Source organism: Monodelphis domestica, chromosome 5 (genome assembly GCF_027887165.1).
Source record: "Monodelphis domestica isolate mMonDom1 chromosome 5, mMonDom1.pri, whole genome shotgun sequence".
In the NCBI taxonomy this organism is placed as follows: Eukaryota; Metazoa; Chordata; class Mammalia; order Didelphimorphia; family Didelphidae; genus Monodelphis; species Monodelphis domestica.
The window spans coordinates 261802582-261816418 of record NC_077231.1 but is presented as its reverse complement, the minus strand read 5'-3'; the positions used below and the strand labels follow the sequence as shown (position 1 = coordinate 261816418).

At 35.9% G+C, this 13837-nt stretch overlaps 1 protein-coding gene across 1 annotated transcript in view; it reads left to right on the top strand.

Annotated features, from left to right (window-relative positions):
- The window catches only part of KIAA1217 (KIAA1217 ortholog), a 1016332-nt gene that overhangs the window by 42391 nt on the left and 960104 nt on the right, over positions 1-13837 (top strand). The window lies entirely within an intron of this gene.

Below are 13837 nucleotides of genomic sequence, written 5' to 3'. Positions count from 1 at the left end.
CTAGATCATCTAGTTCAACCTTCTTGTTTTACGGACGAGGAAATTGCAAGTGGAAGCAGGTTAAGAAGCTCACCAGAGATCATACTTGTAAGAGGGGACAGCGGTAGGATCTAGGTATCATTTCAAGTCAGAAATCATGTTTAAGGTAGTAATATTGAAGCAACAGAAATCCCCAGAAATAGAGCCAAACCTAAAATCTCAGGGAAGGCAAACTGCCAGAAAACACACGGTTTTTCTCTCCTCTTGAGTCCCACCTCCCAACAAGAAAGGGCATCTCAGCTCCATCAGTTTGCTTGCGTTGGGTTGCTCGGGATGTCTCTGGTGAGACCTGGCTACTCTCTGAGTGTCTGTTCAGTACCTTTGCAAGCTGCCTGCAAGTCTTTCTCAAAGCTGTTAAATACAGATCAAACTCCCATTGACTTTGAATGCTCAGCTGTCCTCTATGTACTCGTTGGAAATGCTGCTCATGGGAAGAGACACTAATGAAGACTGGGAGAATTTAGTCATGTATACAGAAGGGGGAGGGAGAGAGAGAGACAGAGAGACACACACAGAGAGACAGAGGGACAGAGACAGAGAGAGAGAGATACAGAGAGAAACAGACACAGAGAGAGACAGTGACAGAGAGACAGACACAGAGACAGACACAGAGAGAGACAGATACATTTGTACACTTGCCAGCCTTGTGAAGGTTATTTGTAACTGTACTTGGCCAGCAGATAATTTGTAGCCTAGGAAAACAAGACCGACAAGTGAGAAGCCTTTCACAAAGCACACTGTAAAATGAGTGATGAATTATAGACTAGCAAATGGACGGTTAACTACAGGGAGAATGAGTGACTGAGAGGAAGTTCATCAAAACACCATGGGCAAATGCAGAAGGACAATGAATAAAAACAGCTGCATCTGTTTAGTATGGAGAAGAATGAAGAGACAACACCCTTTGCACAAGCCTCTCTCAGATTTTCTTCCTCCTATGGCTTTTAAGATTCTTGGTCCTTCATCACCTCTTTCTTTGCCCCTTGAGATCCCAGATTGTTTAGCCTAACTCTTCTTTATTAGGAAAAAAATCCAGCAGTTATCCCATCCTCCTACTCTTCCTCCAAAAGACAAGAATGTCTCTCTTGCATAGTTCTGCTGGTTAATAAAAGAAATCTGTGAATTATGGTCATTGATTCCTAAATCTTGAGTTTCTGTGAAAATTATACCTTGTTTTGGGTGTATCCATTCTGAGCAGAACGTTATGTATTTTGCTTATGTTGAAACCATATCAGAGTTTCTGAATATGCTAATACTATATTAATGGCATTGTGAAAAGGACACTTATAACAACTGTTAGTGAGCTTATTGCCTAATCCACACGTGAGAGAGAAAATGTATGTACTGTGAGTGAAAGAGATAGAACATCTCTCAGGAAATTGGGCAATTTTCCTAAAGAACCCAAGGCTTTAAAAAAGGTCAATCAGAAGAATCCCCAATCCAGTGAAGGTATTTATACACACACACACACACACACACACACACACACACACACACACACACACCAATTATCTACCTGGTGTGAACTTTGTACTAGAGGATTTCCCAAAAGTCTTAGTATTCCTGTAATAATTTTAATAATTTAACACACCACTAAGACTTTGGGGATACCATGTACATATATACAGATTTGTACTCATGCACAGAAGGATCTATGATTTCTTAAGAATGCAAACTCATGGTGTTGAAACTTCCTCTATGAATACAGATCTACAAATTCTTTATAACTAGTGGCTAATAGCAGTACCAGATTAAACTGTACTATAAAGCAGCGGTCATCAAAACAATATGTTAGTGGCTAAGAGACAGAAGGGAGGATCAGTGGAATAGACTTTGGGTAAGTGACCTCAGAAAGACAGTCTATAATAAACCCAAAGATCCCAGCTTTGGGGTCAAAAATCCACTATTTCACAAAAACTGCTGGGAAAATTGGAAAATAGTACAGGAGAGATTAGATTTAGATCACCCTACACCCAGATAAACTCAGAATGGGTGAATGGCTTGACTATAAAGAAGGAAACTATAAGTAAATTAGGTGAACACAGAATAGTATACTTGTCAGATATTTGGGAAAGGAAAGATTTTAAGACCAAGCAAGAGTTAGAAAAAAATTACAAAATGAAAAGTAAATAATTTTTCATTTCCTTAAATTAAAAAGTTTTTGTACAAACAAAATAAATGCAACCAAAATTAGAAGGGAAGCAACAAATTGGGGAAAATCTTTATAACAAAAACCTCTGACAAAGGTCTAATTTCTCAAATTTATAAGGAGCTAAATCAATTGTTCAAAAAAATCAAGCCATTTCCCAATTGATAAATGGGCAAGGGACACAAAGAGGCAATTTTCAGATAAAGAAAGCAAAACTATCAATAAGCACATGAATTAGAGAAATTCAAATCAAAACAACTCTGAGGTACCCCCTCATATCTAGCAGATTGACTAACATGACAGCAAAGGAAAGCAATAAATATTGGAGGGGATGTGGCAAAATTGGAACATTAATGCATTACTGGTGGAGTTATGAATTGATCCAACCATTCTGGATGGCAACTTAGAACTATGCTGAAAGGGCTTTGAAAGACTATCTGCCCTTTGATCCAGTCATAGCACTGCTGTGTTTGTTACCTGAAAGAGATAAGGAAAAAGACTTGTACCAAAATATTCATAGCTGCACTCTTTGTGGTGGCAAACAATTGGAAAATGAGGGGATGCCCTTCAATTGGGGAATGGCTGAACAAATTGTGGTATATGTTGGTGATGAAAAACTATTGTGCTCAAAGGAATAATGAACTGGAGGAATTCCATGTGAACTGGAATTACCTCCAGGAATTGATACAGAAATGAAAGGAGCAGAACCAGGAGAACATTATACACAGAGACTGATACATTGTGGTACAATTGAATGTAATGGACTTCTCCATTAGTGGCAATGCAGTGATCCTGAACAATCTGGAGGGATCTATGAGAAAGAACACTATCCACATTCAGAGGAAAAACTGTGGGAGTAGAAACACACAAGTAAAACAGCTGCTTGATCACATGGTTCAATGGGGATATGATTGGGGATGTAGACTCTAAACAATCACCCTGGTGCATTCATCAATAATAGGGAAATAGATCTTGATCAATGATACATGTAAAATCCAGTGAAATTGCTTGTTGGCTACAGGAGAAGGGAGGGAAGAGATGAGGGAAAGAACATGAGTCATGTAACCATGGAAAAGATTCTAAATTAATTAAATAAAAATTTCAATAAAAAACATAATTAGTGGTTAAGTAGTAGGAAGTTTTCTTGGGTGTTGCGTGATTGTGATTTGCACAGGATCACTCAGGTGGTATTAGAGACAAGTCTTGAAAGTGGGTTTTCCTTGCTTCTAATTTCTGCAGTCACTCCACTATACTCTTCTAACTCTCTTGGAATACATATAAATTCTGCTATTCTAAACTCTTGTGAAGGACTGAGAATATAGGATAAATTAACTGAGTGTTACGATTTGGGAAGGGATATTGTCTTCTTAAAGTGTGACTCAGCCCATGCAAAATGAAGCAGATTGTTTATTAATGAATTTTCAGGTCTTGTCATGAATTTCAATATCTCAGTACTTAATATTCCATAATAGTCCATGTTGTTGCTTATCCTTTTAATAAGACCCACATTCTTCCAGTTGCCACATGAAAAATGTCTACAGTGTCATCCCTAATCCTCCATTAGCTTACATCCTAAAGTAGCATAGTGCACACCCAACATAAAGGACAGATATAATAAATATCCTGGAACCCCACCAACATCTCTGCTTGCTGCTTCTTAAGTCTAGTTGTAAATTTAGTTGGGTGGAATTTCTTCTCTTTTTTTAGTTCTCTCTCTCTCTCTCTCTCTCTCTCTATATATATATATATATATATATATATATATTATATATATAATATATATATATATATATATATTTCTCTCTGTGTGTGTGTGTGTGTGTAGAATTTAAATGGATAGTATAGGAAAAGGTGAATATTATATTTTAGGACAAATGTAGGCTTCCACCAATATTTCCTTTGCAAGGTGAGATATGAGAGTGACCCTGAGTAAGTCAATAGAAGGGCCTTAATGGTTGGGACATTGAAAGGGTCATTGGAAGAAGAGATGGAACTGAAAGTAAAACAAAGTTGTCTGAGAAAATAATTCTTTGATTAGTTTGAATAGAAGAGCATCCATGACATAGTAGGAAAGTAAGAAAGCTATTTATTAGGTCATATTAGTAGAAAGCTTTGAAATCAAAAGTAATTTTGGTAAAATCAGGTGCCAAGTGGTATGAGTAGTTGTTAGAGAGTTTCTCTAAGAAAGTGACATGGTAAAAAACTTCTGGTAGAGAAGAAAGTCTTAGAGGCAATCTTTTGGAGTGACTGGAGAAGAAAGCAGAAGCAATGAGATTTATTAGAATGATATGATCAAAGATATGTCCAGTGGTATTTTTCCAAAAGAAATACCAATATTAATTAAGACAGAAGTATCAATATTTTCCAAATGTTTAGATGTGGGTAGAGAAGGGAGGAAGAATTAAAGAACATTTTTTGATCCTGGTGAACTGGGATAATGGTTGTGTTTTTGCTAGTTATTCTAAAGGTGAACAGTAGTAAGTACTCAATTAAAACTTAAGAAATTTGGTCTTTAACATATTAAATATACAGCAACAAAATTATACCCAAGACTTGTATTGTCAATGCAATTGAACATGGAAGATTAAAAAACTATTAAAAACTATGAAAAGGTCAGGTGTTATAGTTAAGATTTGAAAGATTGAGATGACAATCAAGACCATTATAGGTGAAACCATATTGGGAACAGATTGTAAGGGAAAGAAACAGGTCAAGTACAAAGCAAGGGGACACCTTCATATTATATAGAAAGAATGATGAAAAGCACATAAAGGAGACAATGTTCAAAAGACATTTCTCCAATACCTTTTATCACATTATGAACAAGAAGTTGCTTTGAAAATATTAGTAAAGAATAATGGGGGTACAGTTGGGTATCTCAGTGGATTGAGAGTCAGGCCTAGAGGTGGGAGATTCTAGGTTTAAATCTGGTCTCAGATACTTCTTAACTGTGTGACCCTGGGCAAGTCACTTAACCCCCATTGCCTAGTCCTTACCACTCTTCTGCCTTGGAACTAATGCATAGTATTCATTCTAAGAGGGAAGGGAAGGGTTTAAAATAAAAAGAATAATGGGAAGATGTAAATAAGGAAGAAGTTAAAACATTTTAAGAATGATGATCTATAGGGAAATCTGAAGACATCTTTAAAAAGACTGATAGAATAAGTTATATCATGTTTCCTGAACATGTTATTTAAATAATGGAAAAGAACTGAAATGTGGTGATAGTAATTTTGCTTAAACTAATATTTACCTCACACATTATTAGAGAACACATTTAAACAAAAATCATAAATATATTATCTGTGAATCTTTCATGTAGCCACCAGAAAACACTTTACTAGTAAAGATGGAACTTTAATCAAAATATTATGACAATAAATCCTTTAGCTAAATTATATTCCTTCTGTTAAACAATATTTTTTTCATAAAGATAAAAACATTGAACATTTGGATCAATCACTGTGATCTTTGAATGTCATTAATTAGCAAGTTTGAAGTGCTTTATTTTGTAGGAGGAAAAACTTACTGAACAAACACTTATCCTAATTTTGTCTTTTGTTTTGTTTTCCCAAGGCATTTGTGTTTTGTTTACTTTCTATGCACAGGTTATAGCAATCCTTATTATAGTCTGCATAAGTCAGTGAACAAATTGAATTAGTTGTTAACTCCAGAGGTACGCTGATTATGTTGGTTTGAGTTACAAAGAAAAAAAAATTCCTATTTTAATCAACTGTTAATTGAATGCTGAGGAATTAGTTGTGAAAAACTTCACTGTTTTCAAACACCTTGACAAAGTTTGAAGATGCAATTTTAAAAATCGAATATGACATTTATTCTCACTTTCATTACCTTGGAGAGGGCAAAGGCATCTTAATAAATAACACTGCTCATAATTTGTAGATTACCATGCTTTGTTTTTCTTACATATTAAGTTGACTCTACCAAAATAAGTTCTTTCCTATTAAATATTTTAGACACGACAGCTTCTTAATGAAGATATCCATATCTCTATCTATATAGATAATCAGTGTATGCTTTTAAAAACTTAAATGTTGGCATAGGTTCACTTTTGTAGAGGCAGAAGCTATCTCAAAAGGTCATCCCACCTTTGGTGTCGTAAAAGTCTTGATGTGTTTTCTTTTTGGTCAAATATAATCATAATAAGAAAAGAGAAAATTTAGATCCATTTTATTCTAGAGCCAATTGGGAGTAAACCCATTGGGCTTTCCTGAATAAAAGCTGTGAGCCATCTGTGACTCAAACATCATGCAGTTACCTTTACCATTCTTCCAACTGACAACAGGTTGTCTGGTCTCATATTATCACACTCACCAAAATATGTTTATTCAATATATCTTAATAAATAAGCAGATCCGTAGTCTAATGAGATACCAACTTTTTGTCAGATCTATTGAATTTGATTACAACCTACCTGTCTCACCTAGTGGAGTGCAAAATTTTTGTATGCAGTTTGCCTTTATGCTGAATGGAAATTTTAGAGTGGTGAAATGTATCATCTCCTGCCACAAAATTGGTGTCAAACACTATTACTGAAGAAATGGGCTAATATTGATAATTGGCTTCTTGGGTCCTCATTTAGGACTTGCTGAAAGGGGAAACAAATATTCTAACACCATGCTGAACAGACTGGTAGTTCTGCAAATCATTTTCTGATTATACCATGGCTTTCTTGCAAAGGGTAGAAGGCTATTAATCTTCCATGGAACATGAGCTTTTATAGATGATAATTTATTATGGAAGTAATCTGAGAATTTTATGCTATTATGTAGAATCACAGGATCTTAGATATGGAAGTGACCTCTGAGGTCATTTATTTCCATCTGTATCTGAGCTAAAATCTCCGTTACGGCATCAACAACAATTCATCACGCAACATCTCATTAAAGACCTCCATTGATAGTCAGTCAGTCAACAAGCACTTATTGAGAACTTTCCATGTGAAGGGGCATCTAGGTGGCTCAGTGGATAGAGCATCAGACCTGGACTTGGGAGGTCCTGGGTTCAAATCTAGCTTCAGATACTTCATAGCTGTATGACTGAACAAGTCACTTAACTCTACTTGCCTAGCCCTTTCTGCCCTTCTAGCTTGGAATCAATGTTCAGTATTGATTCCAAGGCAAAAGGTAAAGGTTTAATAATTTTTATATTTATTGATTGATTTTTAAAATTCAAAAATATTTTATTTTCCCAATTATATGTAATAACAAATTTCAATATATGTTTCTGAAATTAAAAGATCTAAATTGTCTCCTTTCATTCCTTCTCACCCCCTGTCAGAGATGGTAAGCATTTTGATCTGGATTATACATGTACTATCATGCAAAACATACTTCTATATTGGTCATTGTTGTAAAAGAGTACACATATAAAACTGAACCCCCAAAATAAAACTGTAAATAAACTAATGTTAAATATATGTATGATTTGATATGTATCTGACTCCAAAAGTTCTTTTTCTGGAAGTGGATAGCATTCTTTGTCATAAGTCCTTCAAAATTGTCCTGGATCAATTTATTTCTGAGAATAACTAAGTCTTTCGTAGTCGGTCACCATACAATATTGCTGTTAGTGTGTACAATGTTTTCCCAGTTCTGCTTATTTCACTCTTCATCAGTTCATGGATATCTTTTCATTTTTTTCTGAAATCATCCTGCTTATCATTTCTTATAGCACTATAGTATTCCATTACCAACATATACCACAATTTGCTCAGCCGTTCCCCAATTGATGAACATCTCCTCAATTTCCAATTCTTTGCCACCATAAAAAGATTATGCTATAAATATTTCTGTAGAAGAAGGTCCTTTCTCCCTTGTTATGGTCTCTTTGGAACATAGACCCAGTAGCCATATTACTGGATCAAAGGGTCTGCACAGTTTTATAGCCCTTTGGACATAGTTCCAAATTGCCCTCCAGAATGGCTGGATCAGTTCACAATTTCACCAACAATGCATTAGTGTCCCAACTTTGCTACATCCCTTTTATCACTTTCTTTTACTTTCATGAGTAAGGATTTAAAAAATCCTACTATGTGGCAGCCATAGTCAACTAACTACTTCCCAAGTTACCTTTCTACAACTACTCTTCCACATATGGATTACTTTAATTTTTAGATAATTTTTTACATTGAGCTGAAACCTATCTCTTTGCAATATTGCCCTTAGTTCTTCTCTCTGGGGCTTAGAGGAACAAGTCCAAATCCTATTTCACATAACACCCCTTCAGATACCTGAAAGATAGCTATCACATGTCCCCAAATTCTTCTCTTCCCCAAACATAATAATCCCAGTTCCTCAAACAGATCCTCATATGACATGCTGTTGAGTCCTATCAGTATGTGTGTCCCCCTCCTTTGGACATGTTTCTATTTTCCTGGGTCTTACATGCAGTGCCTGCTTCTCAACCACATTCACATCCGGTGTCTGCTTTAAATTGTAGGCACACTCAGGAAATGAAAGTCTGAAACAGCTACTAATCAGATGCTTGATTAGAATTATCATTCTTGTGTTAAGTACATCATATGACATTGAAGCCTGAGAAACCAGGATAAGGCTGTAGTCATTGTGATAGAAAATGCTTTACCTTTCTGTCTAAGATGCATTCCATCCAGTTTTGTGAGTCCAGATAGGTTAACAAAGAAGTGAAGGCACTTTAGCTTTCAAGTTGCTATTGTGATATGATGGAAAGAATGCTGACTGTGGAGTCAAAGGGACTGGATTCAAAGCCCATCTCTGAAGCATATTACTTGTATGACATTGAACAAGTCACTTAATCTTCCTTTTCTCCTCCAGAAACCCTGAAGTTTTCTTCATCTGTCAAATAAGACCAGAGTAGATGGCCTGTAAGATCTTTTCCAAGTCTAGTTTCATGCCTTTGTTTTAGTTTGAAGCTGAAAATAATCCCTTTTAGAAATGGAAGGAAGTCATGAGTCTTTCTATGATCAGGAAACCAGACATTCAAAATATAAGCCAGTCTCATGAATAGATTGAGAAAAGAGATAATCTATTCAAAATAACAAGGTTGAGATGAAAGGAGGATTTTATTTTATCTTAGAAATAAAGCACAGCTAGTCTTAATCCAGATTCAGTTTTATAACCCTGGTTCTAATTTAAATGTAGTGTAAGAAGAAAGGAGTGCCATGTCTGAACCCAAGGTGGCTGCCATATTGAAAAGAGATGGATTTCCTAGGAGACCTCAAAGAGAGAAATTTTTTCCATGTTCAAAAAGTGTGGCTTCAGAGACATCATGGAAGACATGGGGAGGAAGAACAAAGTTGGAAGCCAATTTCCTTGTTCCATGTGACTTTATCTTTAAATTCTGGTCCTAAAGTCTTAATATTTACATTTGCATATGTTCTCTGGAAGGCCTTAAATTTTCTGTAATTTTCAATTAAGAACCAAAGAATTTATAGTGAATGAGATTAGAAATATTTAACCAATCCTCTACATTTTACAAATCAGTAGAGGAACTGAGACCCAAAGAGATTGTGATTTGCCCAAGGACACAAATAAAAAGTGGCCTTTCCTCAAATACTTTGCCTTTTTCTCTCCTACCCCCATTACTGCCTAACTTGCATCCATTTTTTATTTTATTTTTTACTTAATCTTTGATTTCATTGGTGTGGGAAAACTCCCTCTTTTAATGTAGTTTGCCACCATCTCTATGTTGCCTGGAACACTTTGATGTTAAATTAATCACCTAGAGTTAGGAAAGTGGGACTTGAATTCAAGGTTGCCTGATTGAAATACCAACTCTTTATTGATATCACACCAACCCTGACTGAATCTCCCTCAGGCACAGAACAAACATGTACACCACTTTTAATTCCTATAATGCCTAGACATCTAGCACATGGTTCCATGAAAAATACCTTGAAGCTTTGTAAGGCTTATGGAATCACTTAGCAACTCTGGAGGAGGCTATGAAGCCCTGGTAACCTTTTAGATGAATTCCTGCTGCCATGGCAAAAAAAAAAAAATCTGTCCTTTTTACACTAGTAAAAAGATTTCCTTATCCTCTTGGCATTTGGGAAATTACTCTGTCCCTTTGGAAATGGACTCTACCCTAAGTTCCTCTGCCTAGTCTTTAAATCATATTCAGAACTTTGAATTTCTAAATGTTGTTTCTTTCCCTTATCCCCCAGGTCAATCATGACATTTAAATTCTTATAGACCATTAGTAGAAAAAAGTTCTTAGATCTACATTGCTATTTCCTTTTTTTTTCCTCTTGAGAACCTTTCCTCCTGCCCCTATTCATGAGCCTTAATCAATGGTATTTAATTATTGTATTGAAGGGAAGTGTAAAATCACAGTAAAAGGAATTTTAAAATACCACTGGCAAAATGATTTTTAAATGACATAATTATCAAAACAATAATTAAACAAAATGAAAATGAAGTTTATCTTCATTAGATAAATATAAAGTTACTTCATGTGGACTGTAGCATTAAGGCTTGCTCTCATGTTGCAGGAATTCACAGCTGCATTGGTCACCCACTCAAACTTTTTTATCCACAGCTGCCTACAGCTGTGCCCCAGATTCTTTCCCAGTTATCTTAGAGTAATCTTAGATGAGAAAAGTTTTGGAAGAGAACATAATCAGATCCTTGAATCCCAGATTCAGAAACTAATAGAAACTTAGAGAAAACTGAGGAGCAGTGCAGGATTGGGACAGGACAGCTAGGGTTTTTTTTTTCTTTTTTGTCCTAGGACAGATATTTCAAGGGCATTTTCCCTTTGGTCCTTCTACCCTTCCTTGTCTCATCCATGGTGGTGTTAAAATTTTTTGTGGTTGGATCATGAATATATATTAATTATGTGGTTTCCAGGGGTTTAATTTCTAAATCCCAAAATGAATTACTAAAGTAAATGGAATTTATGGTAATTTATTTACAATAGAGGGAAGATATTAAGGAAAAGGGGAAAGAAAGAAAGAGAGAGAGAGAGAGCGATCAATTGATCGATCTGGCTTCTTCTGATATCTGTTAGAATTTCTAAGTCCCAGCCTGTGGAAAAAAGTCTCAAGACAATGGGCCTTTCTTGGAGGCTTAGGCCTCCGAGAAAGGCAGGTTCACTAAGTCAGCCTTTCACTCACCAATGGTGTCTAAAAGGAAAAGCAGTCTGAGGTCTCCTGCATGAGTTCCTCCAGGGGTCCAGTTCCTCCAGTCCAACTCTGAGTCAGAGATCTTCCATCCAACTCGAATCTCAAATCAAATGATAATCGAATATATTTTCTTCTGGCCTTTTGTCCTCTTTTTAAAGATCTTTTTCTCTTGTGTCACCTCCCCTAAATTTCAAGTCTACTGATCACAGAAGACACTTTTCTCCAGGACTGTACACTTTTTAGTTCACATCTTCTTTGGTTAGATTATACCTTTTTGGGTTACTTAACACCTTTTTGGTTAGTTCACCTTTTTGTACATTAAGATCTAAAAATAGATTGGATTACAATTTGTTACAATCAGGAGATAGCTAAATCCAATCTCCACAGTCGTCTGTGTCCTAATTTATAAGAGCATCTCCTCTTTTGTCTGCTCTGCCTATAGTAGCTATGGCTACCATTTGTCATGTTTATTAAAGCCCCTCTGACCCCACCTAGTCCTCCTGAGCAATTTCATTGTATTTCCTGCAGTCAGTGCTGGTACCTCAGTAACTCATTTAGTTCTTCATTAGCATAAACATGTTGTAGTGCCCTGAGATCTATCTCCTCCTCAAGTTGCATCCCAGGTTAGCTTTTACCCTAACCAGATGATTGTCCAAGGTGAAAATACTAGTCATGGCTCTACTGGGGAGAAAACGAAAGAACACCCATGAGTTTCATAGATCTTTTCCACTTTTTCTCCCCTTTCTAGTAATGACTAATAATTTACATGTTGTAGAAGACATTTGTGAACATTAAGGATTTTTGCTTTTGGATGGAAATAAGGGAATAATTATAACTTATCAAAATATATATGAGTTATGAATGTAAGAAGAGAAGCAAAAAAAGAGAATAACAGACCTAGAACAAGGTCTTTGGAACATAGAATGTAAGAAAAGAAAGGAGGAATATAAAAGGTTAAAACCCAAACAAATTAAATAAAATTATATACAAAGGCAAAAATATAATGGTTTTCAAGTATAATTTTATTAGCCTTAAGTATCTCTTAATAATAAGTATATTTTATTTCTATGAACCACCCATTAAGTACATTTTCATATTTTTTACTTTGTATTTCATGTTTTAATAACACTATTTTGAGATCTTATATGATTTACAATCATATAATTTCAGAATTGAAAGGGATCTCAGTAGCAATTTAGTTGTGGATCCTTCTCTAACTTTCTTGTGTGGGAAACTGAGGATTTCATAGCACAACATTTTTGCTGAGAATTTTCTGTCTGTACCATGGGTCATCTCTCTGTCCTCAAGAAACTTCTGAAGCCATTTTACTCCCTCCCTATAAGAATGGATGGGGTCAAATTACTCAAATTTATAAGGAATTAAATCAATTATACAAAAAATCAGGCCATTCCCCAATTGATAAATGGGCAAGGAACATGACTAGGCAGTTTTCAGTCAAAGAAATCAAAACTATTAATAAGCACATGAAAAAGTGTTCTAAATCTCTGATAATCAGAGAGATGCAAATCAGAACAACTCTGAGGTATCACCTCACACCTAGCAGATTGGCTAACATGACAGAAATGGAAAGTAATGAATGAATGCTAGAGGGGATGTGGTAAAATTGAGACATCAATGCACTGCTGGTGGAGTTGTGAATTGATCCAACCATTCTGGAGGGCAATTTTGAACTATGCCCAGAGGGTGCTAAAAGATTGTCTGCCCTTTGATCCAGCCATAGCACTGCTGGGCTTGTACCCCAAAGAGATAATAAGGAAAAGACATGTAAGAGAATATTCATAGTTGCGCTCTTTGTGGTGGCAAAAAAATTAGAAAATGAGGGGATGCCCTTCAATTGGGGAATGGCTGAACAAATTGTGGTATCTGTTGGTGATGGACAAGTGTTGTGCTCAGAGGAATAATGAACTGGAGGAATTCCATGTGAACTGGAATGACCTCCAGGAACTGATGCAGAGTGAAAGGAGCAGAACCAGGAGAACATTGTGCACCAAGGCTGATACACTGTGGCAAATAGAATATAATGGACCTTTCTAGTAGTAGTAATGCAGTATTCCAGAACAATTGGGAGGGAGTTAAGAGAAAGAATGCTATCCACATCCAGAGGAAAAACTGTGGGAGTAGAAACACAGAAGAAAAACAACTGCTTGATCACATGGGTCAATGGGGATATGATTGGGGATGTAGACTCTAAATGGTCACCCTAGTGCAAGTAGTGATAGTAAGGAAATAGGTTTTGATCAATGACACATGTAAAAGCCAGTGAAATTGTGTGTCAGCTATGGGAGGGGGGTGGGGGGAAGGAAAGAACATGATTCTTGTAACTATGGGAAAATATTCTAAATTAACTAATTAAATAACATTTTCAAAAAAAGAATGAATGGGAAAAAGATAGTAATAGCAAAAGAGGGAATAACAGATGAAAATAAAGAAAATATCTGAAGATAGGAAAGTAGTTGAAGAACTCAGACTATATAAAATTATACCAAAGCAACCATCCAGTC